This window comes from Malaclemys terrapin, chromosome 2, assembly GCF_027887155.1.
Source record: "Malaclemys terrapin pileata isolate rMalTer1 chromosome 2, rMalTer1.hap1, whole genome shotgun sequence".
In the NCBI taxonomy this organism is placed as follows: Eukaryota; Metazoa; Chordata; order Testudines; family Emydidae; genus Malaclemys; species Malaclemys terrapin.
Genome location: NC_071506.1, coordinates 74,037,581 through 74,051,942, shown reverse-complemented (window position 1 = coordinate 74,051,942; position 14,362 = coordinate 74,037,581). Strand labels below are relative to the sequence as shown.

The window sequence follows — 14,362 nt, the reverse complement described above, 5'->3', positions numbered from 1 at the left end:
TCTATAATATTGTTATCTGTCTTCTTACTGTATTCAGGTTTGGTTATGCATGTTTCTACTACTATGGGCCCATTGCTAGTGATGGGGCTAGGGCTGTATCTTGAATTGATGCTCTGGAGTTTTTCTGTGTAGGTGGTGATGCGGGGGAAATCTCTGAAATGTTCTGTTGTCCAGTTCTGAGCCGAGTGGGCTTATTGGCTCTAGGGTCAGGGCTACATCTTAATTAGACTAGCAATTATTCCTATTCCTATCCCTGCTTTGCTCAAGAGTACCTTGTCACATAGGTGATTTTTTTGTTGTCTGTGTCACTGTGCGTCAGTGTCAGCATATGCGTGTGAGTGTTAATGTATGTGTGCCAGTTTTGCTGTACAGTAGCGTGTGTATCTGTCACTGCATGTGTCAAGAATGGGGAGAGTTATGTGTGCAGCAGTGTGAGTGTGACTGTCACTGCCTGTCAGTATGGGCGGTGTCATTGTCACCATGCATGTCAGTATTGGTGTATGTTTGTGGGTGCAGCAGTGTGTGTGTGTGTATGTGTATGTCAGTGTCACTCCATGTCAGTACTGCTGTGTATCTGTGTCAGTATTGAGGTTGCCAGTGTCAGTAGCTGTAAGTGGGGTGTGTGTGTGTGTGTGTGTGTGTGTGTGTGTGTGTGTAAATATCAATGCATGAGTCAGTATTGGGAGTGTGTCATTGTCACTGTGTATGTCAGTGATAGGGTGTCAGTGTCATTGGGTAGCAATGTGTGTTGGTGTGTGTGTGATTGACTGTGTGTGTCAGTACTGGTGTGTGTGTGTAGTAATGTGCATGGGTCAGTTTCATTGCATGTCAGTGTCATTGGGTGTCAATATGTGTTGGGGGTGGGTGTTATTATGACTGTGTTAGTACTGGTGTGTTGGGGTGTCAGTGTCAGTCTATTGGGGGTGTCAGTGTCACTGCGTAGCAGCGTTGGGGATCAGTGTTTATCAGTATTAGGGTGTCAGTGTCTCTAGGTAACAGTATGTGTTGGGGGGTGTCAGTATCACTGGGTTGGGGTGTCAGTGTCACTGGGTAGTGGTATGTGTTGGGGTGTCAGTATATCAGTGTTAGGGTGTCAGTGTCACTGGGTAGCAGTATGTGTTGGGGTGTCAGTGTGTCAGGGTTGGGGTGTCCGTGGGGTAGCAGTATGTGTTGGGGTGTCCGTGTGTCAGGGTTGGGGTGTCAGTGTCACTGGGTAGCAGTATGTGTTGGGGTGTCCGTGGGGGAGCAGTATGTGTTGGGGTGTCAGTGTGTCAGCGTTAGGGTGTCAGTGTCACTGGGCAGCAGTATGTGTTGGGGTGTCAGTGTGTCAGGGTTGGGGTGGCAGTGTCACTGGGTAGCAGTATGTGTTAGGGTGTCCGTGGGGGAGCAGTATGTGTTGGGGTGTCAGTGTATCAGGGTTGGGGTGTCAGTGTCACTGGGTAGTAGCATGTGTTGGGGTGTCAGTGTGTCAGGGTTGGGGTGTCAGTGTCACTGGGTAGCAGTATGTGTTGGGGTGTCAGTGTGTCAGGGTTGGGGTGTCAGTGTCACTGGGTAGCAGTATGTGTTAGGGTGTCCGTGGGGGAGCAGTATGTGTTGGGGTGTCAGTGTGTCAGGGTTGGGGTGTCAGTGTCACTGGGTAGCAGTATGTGTTGGGGTGTCAGTGTGTCAGGGTTGGGGTGTCAGTGTCACTGGGTAGCAGTATGTGTTGGGGTGTCAGTGTGTCAGGGTTGGGGTGTCAGTGTCACTGGGTAGCAGTATGTGTTGGGGTGTCAGTGTGTCAGGGTTGGGGTGTCAGTGTCGCTGGGGAGCGGTATGTGTCGGGGTGTCAGCGTGTCAGGGTTGGGGTGTCGGTGTCGCTGGGGAGCGGTATGTGTCGGGGTGTCAGCGTGTCAGGGTTGGGGTGTCGGTGTCGCTGGGGAGCGGTATGTGTCGGGGTGTCAGCGTGTCAGGGTTGGGGTGTCGGTGTCGCTGGGCAGCGGTATGTGTCGGGGTGTCAGCGTGTCAGGGTTGGGGTGTCGGTGTCGCTGGGGAGCGGTATGTGTCGGGGTGTCAGCGTGTCAGGGTTGGGGTGTCAGTGTCACTGGGCAGCAGCACGTGTCGGGGTGTCAGTGTGGGTGGGTGCCTTTCTATGGTCCTGCATCTCTCCAGGCTGCTGCCCATCCAGGTGCTGCTGCTGCACACAGTCTCCATGGGAACTCGAGTGGCCGCGGCGCGGTGGGGGGCGGGGAGGAGGAGGATGCGCTCAGCTTTCTGCTGCTGCTGCTGCTGCCGGGCCTGCCCCAGCTCCGCTCCCTGCTCTGCCCCCCTCCCTCCCCAGCCAGAGACTCCACCAATCCGGAGAGGCGCCTCCGAGCCCTGCCGGCGCTGGAGGTATTTCAGTGTTACTATAGGAACAGGAGGGGTGGGAGGCAGGGAGAGCCTCCCCCCCCACGCCGCCCCATAGGGCCCTGAGTGCCAGTCCGGGCCCTGAATCAATTAACCCAGCAGCCGCCGTGGCGGAGCCGGGAGGCGGGGGAGGCAGCCGCAGAGACGCAGCCAGAGCAGCATGGCCCCCGGCCCATCCTGTGTCTCGCTGCAGCCTCCGCAGCCGGCTCGGGCAGAGCGCAGCCTCCGCAGCGGGGCTCCAGCTGGCCCTGCCCCAGCGGCACACCCTGCAGCAGCGGGGACGGGGAGAGCGGGGCAGCTCCTTTCCTCCCCGCGGGGGAGCGGGGCCTGTGGCACAGATGCTGGGACGGGAAACCCTCGTGCCACACGGAGCCCCTTGGGGTGGACTTTCATGCCCTCCTTGTGCCAGGGCCACGGCTTCTCCCGCAGTATTACCCCGGGGGAGGAGCCCCCTTCCCCTCTCTAGGGGAGCCTTGGTCAGCCCCACACAAAGGCCGGCGACGTTACACTGCTGCTCCCCCTGATGTTACAGGGAGGGTCCCATTCCCAATCCCACTCCTTTGTTTTAATGAGCGGCGCCCCCTGAGTGGGTCAGACCAACCTAGAGAAAACCACTAGAGCAGCCAGGCAGGGCATATGGCCCCCTTTTAAGCTGCCAGCACTAAGCTCTTTGATTCACCCGGTCGTCTCTCTCTCCCAAGGTGTATGCTAAACACAGGGTGTGTGAGATCAGTTTCTAGGTTATTATCCGGCTGTTGAACGCACAGGCAGGGAGAGGTGCTTGTAGGGGACAAACGTTGTGTACTATGCAAGAGCTATCGTATAGGAACTATATTTTCAACAAGAAATCTGGACTGTATCTAGCTTAGGAAACCCTATAGCACTTATTTACCGTACCATATGGCTATAAGGGGAGGGGAGGAAGAAATGTCTGCCAATTGCTAAACCAGTGGCAGATATATGTATTTCTCAGTTCATTCATTATATCCACGAGTCATAGTCACACATAATGAATGTTTCACAGGTAAGAAAAATAAAATTATTCCCATTAATTTCAATTGATAATTTAGGCATCATAGATATTTGTTTATGGGAATTTCAAGGTTTTTACACCAATTGAGGTTGAGATGCTTTCCTCTTACTGTGTTTAAATGGCTCCAGAAAACACATCAATATAACAAGTAAAGGTTTGTTCTTAATACCATGCTCAAAAGACAATAATTATAATACTCTCATTTTTATTTTATACACAAAAAATTAACCAGATTGAAATTTGGTAATTGTTCCTGAATCATGTTCCTACTTCTGTTAATATCTATGCAGATCTTATAGTCATTTAAAGAATATATAGGATTTAGCTTTATTTTAAATGATAAAATGTTTATGCTTGTAAAGAAAAAACATGCAGCATATGACCTTAGAGTATAGTACTAAAAATAAATTCAAAGGGGTATGTTAATGCAAAATTGAACATGCAAAAAGTTAGAAAATTCAATTATGGTTCCCACAGCAACTATAGCTTGGCCACGGCACACACATGACAGAAGCAATATTTTGGGGGCTGTGCTGTTAAATATATGTTTTAATATGACTAAGTTAATGTTGCGATAGTAATCTTAACCTTTGAATTTCCTACAGAACTTCTCTCTTCTTGTCAGTATTTCCTTAGTCTTGTCTGGGTTCAGCATTAGCCAGCCAGGTGTAAATTTTGAGTAAATTATTGAGAATGCTGGGAGATGGTGCTGTTTACCTTTGACATAAAGAGATGGTGTTGCCTATATACTATTCATACTTTAGCCCATGTTGTTTAAATGTAAATCAGCATATTTACCAAAATTTTGTACATGATGAGAGCTCTTCCAGTGGTTAAAAAATAGATGTTGAATAACAGGAAGAGATAACTGATCCTTGCTGAATAATATGGGGGAGAGGAATAGTTGCCCATAATGATCCTCTGGTTCAGTTTGAGAGAAAGAACCTGAACCATTTAAGGGCATTCACCTTTGATGTTTCTTTTCGGGATGGGCATATTTGGTATCCAGTGTCATAGGTACATCATGAAGAGTACAGATGTATTTTCTTTGTCTCTTGGCAGCAAGAGATCTTCTCCCTACTTTACAGAAGCCCTTAGCACATGGCCAGGGAGCCACGACTGACTCAGCTGCACGCAGCAGAATCCTAATCTGCTTCCAAAGAGTTCCAGATGTGACTTGCATCTGAAGAAGTGAGGTTCTTACCCACGAAAGCTTATGCTCCCAATACTTCTGTTAGTCTTAAAGTGCCACAGGACCCTCTGTTGCTTTTTACAGATTCAGACTAACATGGCTACCCCTCTGATACCAGATGTGACTAGAATCACTGTAAAATGGCTCAAGCCCTCTGTGGTGTGGAAGCTGGGTGCTCCTGAAAATCTGACCCTGTATATTCTTTAAAAAGTAATGAAAATGCTGACAGCCAAATACTATTGTGGTAATGTATAGTATTATGAGCAAGTTACTGCCATTTGTATTACCACCTAGAATTTTTAGAAGTATTAGTGCCCAATTCTGCTTTTATTGAAATCAGTGGGATTTTGATATTGACTTCAGTAGGAACAGGATTGGGTCCTAAAACAGTAAATTTCAGATTACAATGGTATTGTTATTCAGTAATTCCTAAATTCAGTCATTCTGGCCTTAGAAATTTTATAAAATTATCATGCAAATTATTTCAACTAAAATCAGCATATTTACCATATTTCCACTCTCATCATGTACAAAATTTTGTTTAGATAAATAATAAGACAGATAAGTTATTGCTCCAGATGGTGGTGGGTGGATTGGACCTAATAGATTCTCCAGTTAATTGATTTTTTAAATTTTATTTTACAGTAGCCTAGATTTAGAAGCCCACTTGAAGATCTCCTCTTGAGTGCAGCTTAGGCTGCATCTGGTTACTCACCACAATAATATGCTTTCCAATCAAAGATCAAAAAATTAAAATGCAGGCAACTTAGTGGTGCAACTAACTAATGTTACACAAGTGTACTGATCCTACTCCCCATAGATGATACATACATTTGACGCTCAGCTCTTGCAGTTGGGCTGGAATGCAAAATTAGAAGCAGCAGGCCTCAAGGTCTGGAAGTACAGACAGTGTAAAGAAACAAAAATCTATGGCTATTAGTAAGTGACAGTTGGCAATTTGCAGGCAAAAATGACAAGAATTGAAGAAGAAAATGGGTAACACAACACATATCAAATGGGTATTAATGCTATTATCTCACTGTATCTGAACATATTCCTAAACTACAAAGTGGTACGTAACCTTGTGTAACCTATCACTTAAATCACCTTCTGTACCAAGTCACTGCAGGACAAGTAATGTGACACCAATTTTTAAAAAGGTTCCAGAGGCAATCCTGGCAATTACAGGCCAGTAAGCCTAAGTTCAGTACCAAGCAAATTGGTTGAAACTACAGTAAAGAACAGAATTATTAGACACATAGATGAACATGGTTGTTGGAGGAAGAGTCAACATGGCTTTTGTAAAGGGAAATCATGCCTCATCATTCTATTAAAATTCTTTGAGGTCAACAAACATGGACAAGGATGATCCAGTGGATATTGTGTTCTTGGACTTTCAGAAAGCCTTTGACAAGGTTCCTCATCAAAGGCTCTTAAGGCAAATAAGCAGTCATGGGATAAGAGGGAATGTCCTCTCTTGGATCAATAACTGGTTAAAAGGCAGGAAACAAAGGGAAGGAATAAAATGGTCAGTTTTCAGAATGAAGAGAGGTAAATAGTGGTGTTCCCCAGGTGTCCCCCAGTACTGGGACCAGTGCTGTTCAACATATTCATAAATGATCTGGGAAAAGAGGTAAACAGTGAGGTGGCAAAATTTTCAGATGATACAAAATTACTCAAGATAGTTAAGTCCAAAACAGACTGCAAAGAGTTACAAAGGGATCTTACAAACCTGGTTGATTGGGCAACAAAATGGCAGATGAAATTCAATGTTGATAAAGGCAAAATAATTTGAAATATGTTGAAAAACATAATCCCAATTATAGATACAACATGATGAGGTCAAAAGTAGCTGTTACCACTCAAGAAAGAGATCTTGGAGTCATTGTGGATAGTTTTCTAAAAATATCTGCTCACTGTGCAATGGCAGTCAAAAAAGCTAAGAGAATGTTAGGAACCATTAGGAAAGCGATAGATAATAAGACAGAAAATATCATAATGCCACCATATAAACCCCTGGTACTCCCACACCTGGAATAGTTTGTATGTCTGATAGCCCCATCTCAAAAAAGATATATTGGAAATGGAAACAAGCAACAAAAATGAATGAACTGGCTTCCATGTGAGGAGAGACTAAAAAGTCTGGGACTGTTCAATTTGAAAAAGACAAGAGCAGATATGATTGAGGACTATAAAATCATGAATGGTGTGGAGAAAGTGCATAAGGAAGCGTTATTTACCCCTTCACATAACACAAGAACCAGGGGTTACTCAATGAAATTAATAGGCAGCAGGTTTAAAACAAACAGAAGGAAGTACTTCTCCACAGAATGCACAGTCAATCTGTGGAACTCATTGCCTGGGGATGTTGGGAAGGCCAAAACTATAACTGGGTTCAAAAAAGAATTACATAAGTTCATGGAGGATAGGTCCATCAATGGCTATTGGCCAAGATGATCAGGGATGCAACCCAGTGCTCTGGGTGTCCCTAGGCCTCAGACTGCCAGATGCTTGGACTGGACGACAGTTAGTTAATTGCCCTGTTCTGTTCATTCTCTTTGAAGCATCTGGCATTGACCGCTGTCAGAAGACAGGATACTGGGCTAGATGGATCATTGGTCTGACCCAGTATGGTCATTCTTATGTTCTTAAAGTATATCTCATGTTTATATTCAGGTTTGCACATGTGTGTAAAGAAAAAAAACTTTTGAGTATTAGCAGCAAATACATTCTAGTTAGCTACGAATTCGCTATGATGATAGGTGCTACACTAATGTATAAAATAAATAATACTGCATTGATGAGTAATAAACTGTACTTAGAAATAAGATGTGGCAGCATTCATTGTTAGAAGGGCAAATTTCTGCAGAAAAATCTTTAGTGAAAAATGGAAAACTTAATTTTCCCCTCTATTTTCAGTGGTTAGGTAGTTGATAATTTATGATTGCTCTGTTTGCAGGCAGCATTGTATGCTGGGCTTCATAAACTCTGAGGCTAAAGACCAATAGCCCAAAATATGGAAAACTTCCTTACTTTTTACCTCATTTACTTTATAACTCATTATCTTAATTACTATTATTCTGAATTTGGTACTGTTTGCCATTGGAGCTGCTGTTGCAAAAGCCGTGGAAGAGGGAGAATAGAAAACTTTTAAAATAAACAGAAAAAATGTGTGTGAGGAGAATGTTTACTTGGAAAGGTGAGAAAAAACTATGTTTCATGTGCTTCAATGCAGGTAAAGTTCAAAAGTCTAAAGCCAATGAACTATTCTCCAACTCAGACCCTCTCGAACAATCAGTGTGAGGATTTTCATAAATAAGAAGTAAGTATACACTTCATTGTGATTGGCTGAGACAGTTACAGTAGAATATGTTATAAGCAACGAATAAAGGCCATATTCAGGAGTGGTGTGAGCTACAAGTCAGTGAGGTCACTCAGGATTACATCAAAGCTAAATTTGCCTGTAAGTGTGCACTGAAATGAATGACATAAAATCAAACCCCTTTAACCATGTGGTACATACATTTATTAGACAATATCCCCTCACATCGGAATATTTTATGGCAAGGTAAGTAGGGTAATTATAGTTAAATTAATCTTAAAAATATAAAATAAGGAATTTTATTTTAATAGATCATGTTGACACCTTGCTTCACTATCCAATCTGCCACCAGCACTCATTGATATCAATGGAGTAAGCATGGTATACTACTCAGTAGGTGAACTTCACCCCCAGGCAGAGGATCAGTACTAGGCCTATTCATCACTAAAGACCTACAAAAGACCCCAAAGTAGGGTGCATAATCCTGGTGCTATGAAGTTATTTATATGCTTGTGATAGCCCTCTCCCAGTGGTGAATTTCATGCAAATAAGGGTGGCAGAATTGGGCCCTTAGTAACAGTTTACCCAAATTCATCTTCTTCCCCACCTTCTTACAGTTACAGTTCCTTAATTATTCCATATGTCCTCCTCTGGCTTGCTCACTGCTCCTACTAAGTGAGTTTCATTAAAAGATTAATGAGTTATTATAACCTAAACAAATACATTCCACTTTGTTTATTGCCTACTTTCAAACTGCAATGGATGGTGCTAGTTGTTAATTTGTTAAATGCTTATATAAAAAATCACAGATGTCGCTAATATCACATCTCAATATTTATGAAAAACCAGTTTTCTGTAAATATAGAAAAATCAGTAATTACCAATGGAATTATTTGGTAAAATTCCCAGATAGATAAATAATGATCAGAAAAGCTAACAATCTATTACAATTCTAGAAAAATTAAAACAAAAACCTTCCTAATATTCGTAAACATGAAGCTAGCTCACTATCTCCTGTTTAAGAACACATTTTCCCACTCTTTTTTCAAAATAGTCTCCATGGTTAAAGTAGACAGGGATGCAGCTAAAGTAGTATTTACAGTTGCATTACTTCATTATCACACTCCTGACCCTAAATCCAGATGTATTCTTTGCAAAATTAGGATGTTCTGGAGAGAACAACATTGGTATTTGCTACACAGAAGAGCAGCGAGGGAGGGATAATGTATACTTTATTTAGAGGTGGAAAACTTTGGTTTATATTTTTAAATGCACATTTAACTCCTTAAATGCACATCATGAGCCAAAGTTCTCTCTCAGTTACACCAATCCAAACTGTCTGAAGCCAGTATGGTTGCACAGGTAAAACCAACAGAAGAATTTGTCCCAATATTTATTACAAGGACAAATGGGCAGAGTTATAGTCCCCAAATGAATTTGCATTATACGTCTTGTTAAAACTCTGATGATTTTGGCAGTGATCATAGCCTCTTGATGTTGTGTGTCCCTACAGACTTATTTTGTGTTAGAACCTTGTTGGGAAATTCTAAATCCAGGCAAAAGGGGGTAAAAATACTTCTTGGAGTTCTGTCTGCCTTTCTCAGGGTTTTGCACTGGAACCTACCACCATAGTATGTGAGTGAAGGATCTGTTGATAGAAAGTGTGACAACTGAAAGGTTTGAATGTTTGCTCTGATTAGAATTCTTTTATACATATGGGAACAATGGCTGTAGAATTTGTTGAGTTACTTTTATAAAATGATAGAAAGCTACCAGAAGAGGATATGAAAAACTATCAGTTTCTCCAGTGAAGAGAGAATAGCATGAGTTTTGTACTTACTTTTCCCCCTATTGTATATAGAAAAGTGTAATGGACATGTCATATAAACACACACCTACATCCCATATTTCCTTCAGATACCTGGGTTATCTACCACCATGGAAAAGACCCCACACTGCCGTCTAGAAATCATCTTTCATTTGAATGAGGTAATTGTGTCTAGTGTTTGCCATTTTTTTCACAAACAATCCTGGTCTGGTTCCTGTCCTTTTCCTGTCATCTTAGTAATAATTAAATAATATTTCAGCACCAACGAAATATGCTAGCACGGCAGCTCTGCAAAAAAAGTTTAGGTGGAAATACCATATATTACCGTTAATCAGAGGTGGAGGAACATTTGCTTTGAAGAGGTGGTTGATCATAAACTTTTTGCCCGAGTCATTATCAATGTCACTGTGGATTGACCCACATAGGGTATTGCCAGAACATTACAGCTAACACCTCTTTTCCTCCTCTAGACTAATATCACTTCAGAAACAAATACACAGGAACTGCCATACTGGAACTGACCAGTGATCCATCTAGTCCTTGTTGCCATGGCAGCCTATACAACATGTTTCCAGGGAAAATAGTAAAATAAATCCCCAAACAAAACATAATATACCCGGGCAAAATTACACAGTACTATTCCATGGAATGATTTTATTCTCTAACCTCAGCCAATATCAGCATATGTACATGAAACCTACTAGCTGAGGATTAAACCTACTAGTAGAGATAGATCTGAAATGAAAGAATGAAGGAGGAAGCCACCAGCATTCTGCAACGAGAAACCCAGACCATAAGAGAGGGAAATGGAAGGGTGCTGGGAGTTTACGAGGAGCTACAGGTTAGTTATAGATTTGTCTAATAGTCCTTCATTTTACCGATTCTACAGGCCATAGTGTGGCTGACCCTGGTGGAGCTCATTGGGAGAGGACAGAAAAAGACACCTCCCTCTCTGCAATGTCAAGGACTGCTTCAGGTTAATGTTATCACTGATACTAGCAACCCAAAAGGAGGATGGGAGAAACAGGATGAAGGTGGGACCATGACCTTGTCCTTTGCTCTGCCCCAATCGGCAGAGCAGAACTGGCACAAAGGGAGTGCAGGTTGCACCTCTCCAAAGAGTACTGGGAGCTGCCACTCCACTGTATTATCCGCAATAGAAATTTTGATTGAGTCAGTCAGAATTCCTGCAGGAGCTGCAGTGCAGACTTTCTACCCAACTTCCAGAGATTTAAAGCTACGGTCTAGGCCTGTATTTGCTACTTTTTAATGTCAGTTGTCACATATTCCTGTCTGATGGAATAGCATCTGACTGGCCATCTCTACATTATTCACTATCTAATGTACTCCCATCATATTTTCTTTTAACCTTTGCCTTTCAAAATTATATAATTCTAGTCATTTTAATTTTTCCTCTTTTGGAAGTATCCATGTCTTTAATTAGTTTTGTTGACTTATCTGGACTTTTTTTAATCTCTTCTATATCCCTTTAGAGAAGAGGTAACCAAATTGAACACATTATTAAAATCAAGAGTATACCACTGAATTAATAAGCAGAATATGATTTCCATATTAGTCTCTATCCCCTTCTTAACACAGTCTAACAGCTTCTTTTTTTTACTCCTACTATGCATTAAGAAATAGAAATCTAGAATAGTTCCTAGATATTTTCCCTAAGAAGTTACACATAATCTAGCAACCTCAGGTGTGTCCAAAAACTTTAAATTGTTTCTTTCAATGATTAAAGGGCAATGACACACTATGTGAATTACCTTCCACTAGTCTAGAGTAAATTTCATCTGAAATATTTCTTATTTTTCTACTTTTTATGGTACTTCTTTTTTCTCCTCTCAGTGCTCCCTAGCTGACTAACCTAAATAATTTGCATGTCTGTTCCCCACCAAATGTTGACAACCTTGCTATTCACCTGTCTTCCAAATCATTATATATATTGAACTCCATTCCTACCATTATTAATCACTTCCCATGCTGAAAATTGCCATTTATTCCAATCCTTTGTTTCCCATATCTTAACCAGCATTTAGTCTTTCAGGACTTTTTGTCTCTTATGCCATCATTACCAAGGATCCAATCCTGCTCCCACGAAAGTCAATATCAGACTCATTTTGAGTTCAGTGGAACAGACTCAGGCCCTAAGTTTCATCTTCTGAATTATTTTATAAAAAGACTTGACAGTCTAAAGTTATATACATCAGTTCCATATTGTGTTAACTCAACGAATTCTAACAGGCTAGAAAAATATAATTAACCCTTGCAGAAGCCTTGCTGGTTTATATCAATCGTGTTATGCTCATCTAAGGACTTAACAACTCTGTAATGATTTTCTTACTGTTTCTTTTCTGGTATTGAAATACAGCTCACAGGTCTATCATTTCTATGAACATCCTTGCCGCTTTTTTATAGATTTTGGCCACCCCCCAGTATCATAGCTGTTTTAATGGCAAATGATAAATGTTAATATTTTAATTACTTCATTCTTTAATTCTTCAGAACTCTTGGATTTGTACCAGTCCTGGTGATTTACTGCAATTTATCTTGAGTTGTCCCATCACCTCTTCTAATTATACCTCTATTTCTATCAGTGCCTCAGTTTCATTACCTATAAAGTGTAATCCGGGGATAAGTACTTCCTCATCATTTACAGTGGGGAAGCCTTTGAATTAAATAATTTATTTTCAGTGAAACTTCTCATGCTCTTTGATTGCTCTTGCAGTCTGGCAAAACCAGTGGCCCTACCACAGGCTTGCTGCTCCTAATGTATTTAAATAATTGTTTAATTGTCAATTCAGGCCTAGAGAATACAAGTCACTTATAAAAGTTTGATTTTCCACATACCACACTAAAATGGCTGTTTTACCAAAAGAGCAGCTTATAATTAAGTATCAGCTACTTAAGTTCTGTGTCTGACTTGAGTTTAGACCTTACATGATTTCACAGGCAATGTTGTGACAAAGTTTTTGGCTAGCAGACATTGAGATTAACCACAACGCACATTTGACCATGTTAAAAATTGTAGTCTGCAGTGAGGGTGATTCAAGTATAAGCGGCCATATTCTCTGATTTTTTTTTTTTTTAAGGAAACCAAGGCGTAATAGCATTGGTAGTCTGCTGCTAAATCAAAGAGTTTTGGGGGAACAACAATTTACAAAACTTTCAGACAGTGAATTTATTGGTAAAATTCTTTCCTGACATTTCCCAATGGAGCTCATTTACAACCTCTCAAGTGAAAATAGTTGAATGAATTTCAGCCTAGTTTCAAATAGGTCATTTAATAAAAATGACCAAAGTTCATATTGTACATTTATGGCTGGAAAAAAGTCTTTGCTTAAGGTGAACTCTGCTATAGAGTAGATTTATTAACTAAAATTTCCACTACAGATAGTCCCTTAAATTGATATGTATTCACAGGTACAAGTTAGTGGTTCAAATCTTATATTAAATTTAGGGGACTGTCTTTAGTCCTTATACATATATATCTCCAAATGGCAAGTTACTCAATTTACAAAACTTTGGATTAGGTGTTGAGAACCCTGTACTAATAGACATAAAACTCACACTGAAATGAATGTGTAGGAAGTAGCCATTCATCAGACAAAGAAATGGTGACCTTTAACAAGGTCCCTTATATGTACAAGAATGCCCAACATCATGAATTGTGGCAAGTGTTCCTTGCCTATCTGGATATTTTACCTCAGTGTACCTGTTTAAAAGTGGTCTTTTAAAAGTAGATGCTGATCTACTTAAATAGGGTAAAAAGTATTAGGTGAAAAGGGTGCAAGATCAGGTTCACTCTTGGCAGTAGAGAGTAGCACAAACTGCACAGGCATGTACCAACCTGGCCATCTGCCCTCCTTCAGGGACTTCACCAGTCAGAGGCAGCTTTATCTTCTTCTGGCAGGTCCCTACGAGATTTGCAGAATCAATACATCCCTCAGCCACACTAGTTGTTCTGTCAATGCTGCCCATTTTGAGAGCTGTGTTGGCCTGCAAGCTACTCAGGAATGAAGTTTCTGTGGTGCCTTGTGCCACCGCATCCAACTTTCTGCTGCCAGGGGCTCACCACCGAGGTAAATCTTGGCTGTAGAATCAGGAGTTTCAGTGTTCTCTTGATGTTTCCTTCTTTCCTGTTTCCTAATCTTTCTCCATATCTACCTCCTCAATTTTTTCTTCACCATTTGTGCTGCTTCCTCTGCCAGCTAGCTCTTCTTTTTGTCTTCTGGCTATGCCAACTCTCATCAGCTGCCTCCTGCACTTTGGTGTAGGCTTAGTGCCCAAAGAACAGTGGAGAATCAAGTCCACTTTCTCCAATTTAATATTCCAAGCAAAGTTCCAAAATTTTGCATAAATTAAACTGGCAACTTATTTTTGGAACACTGCTTCTACAAGACATTTGCTGCAGAAAAATGGGGACCAAGAACTGTGTTACAGACTTGGACTTTCATGCCAGATGTTGGCTCTTTATTGGGGTGATTAATTTTTTATAAGGTCGGTGGGTGTCTGACTGTGTTGTATGTTGTATGTATAAATATGTATAAAATTGAGATATCAGTAGTGACTTTTGTTCAGATAAAGTTACACGTA

General features: G+C 41.3%; 1 protein-coding gene across 4 annotated transcripts in view; it reads right to left on the bottom strand.

Moving 5' to 3' along the window:
- Nucleotides 1-14,362, bottom strand: part of NOL4 (nucleolar protein 4) — a 271,342-nt gene that overhangs the window by 249,848 nt on the left and 7,132 nt on the right. The gene's annotated exons all lie outside the window — the stretch shown is intronic.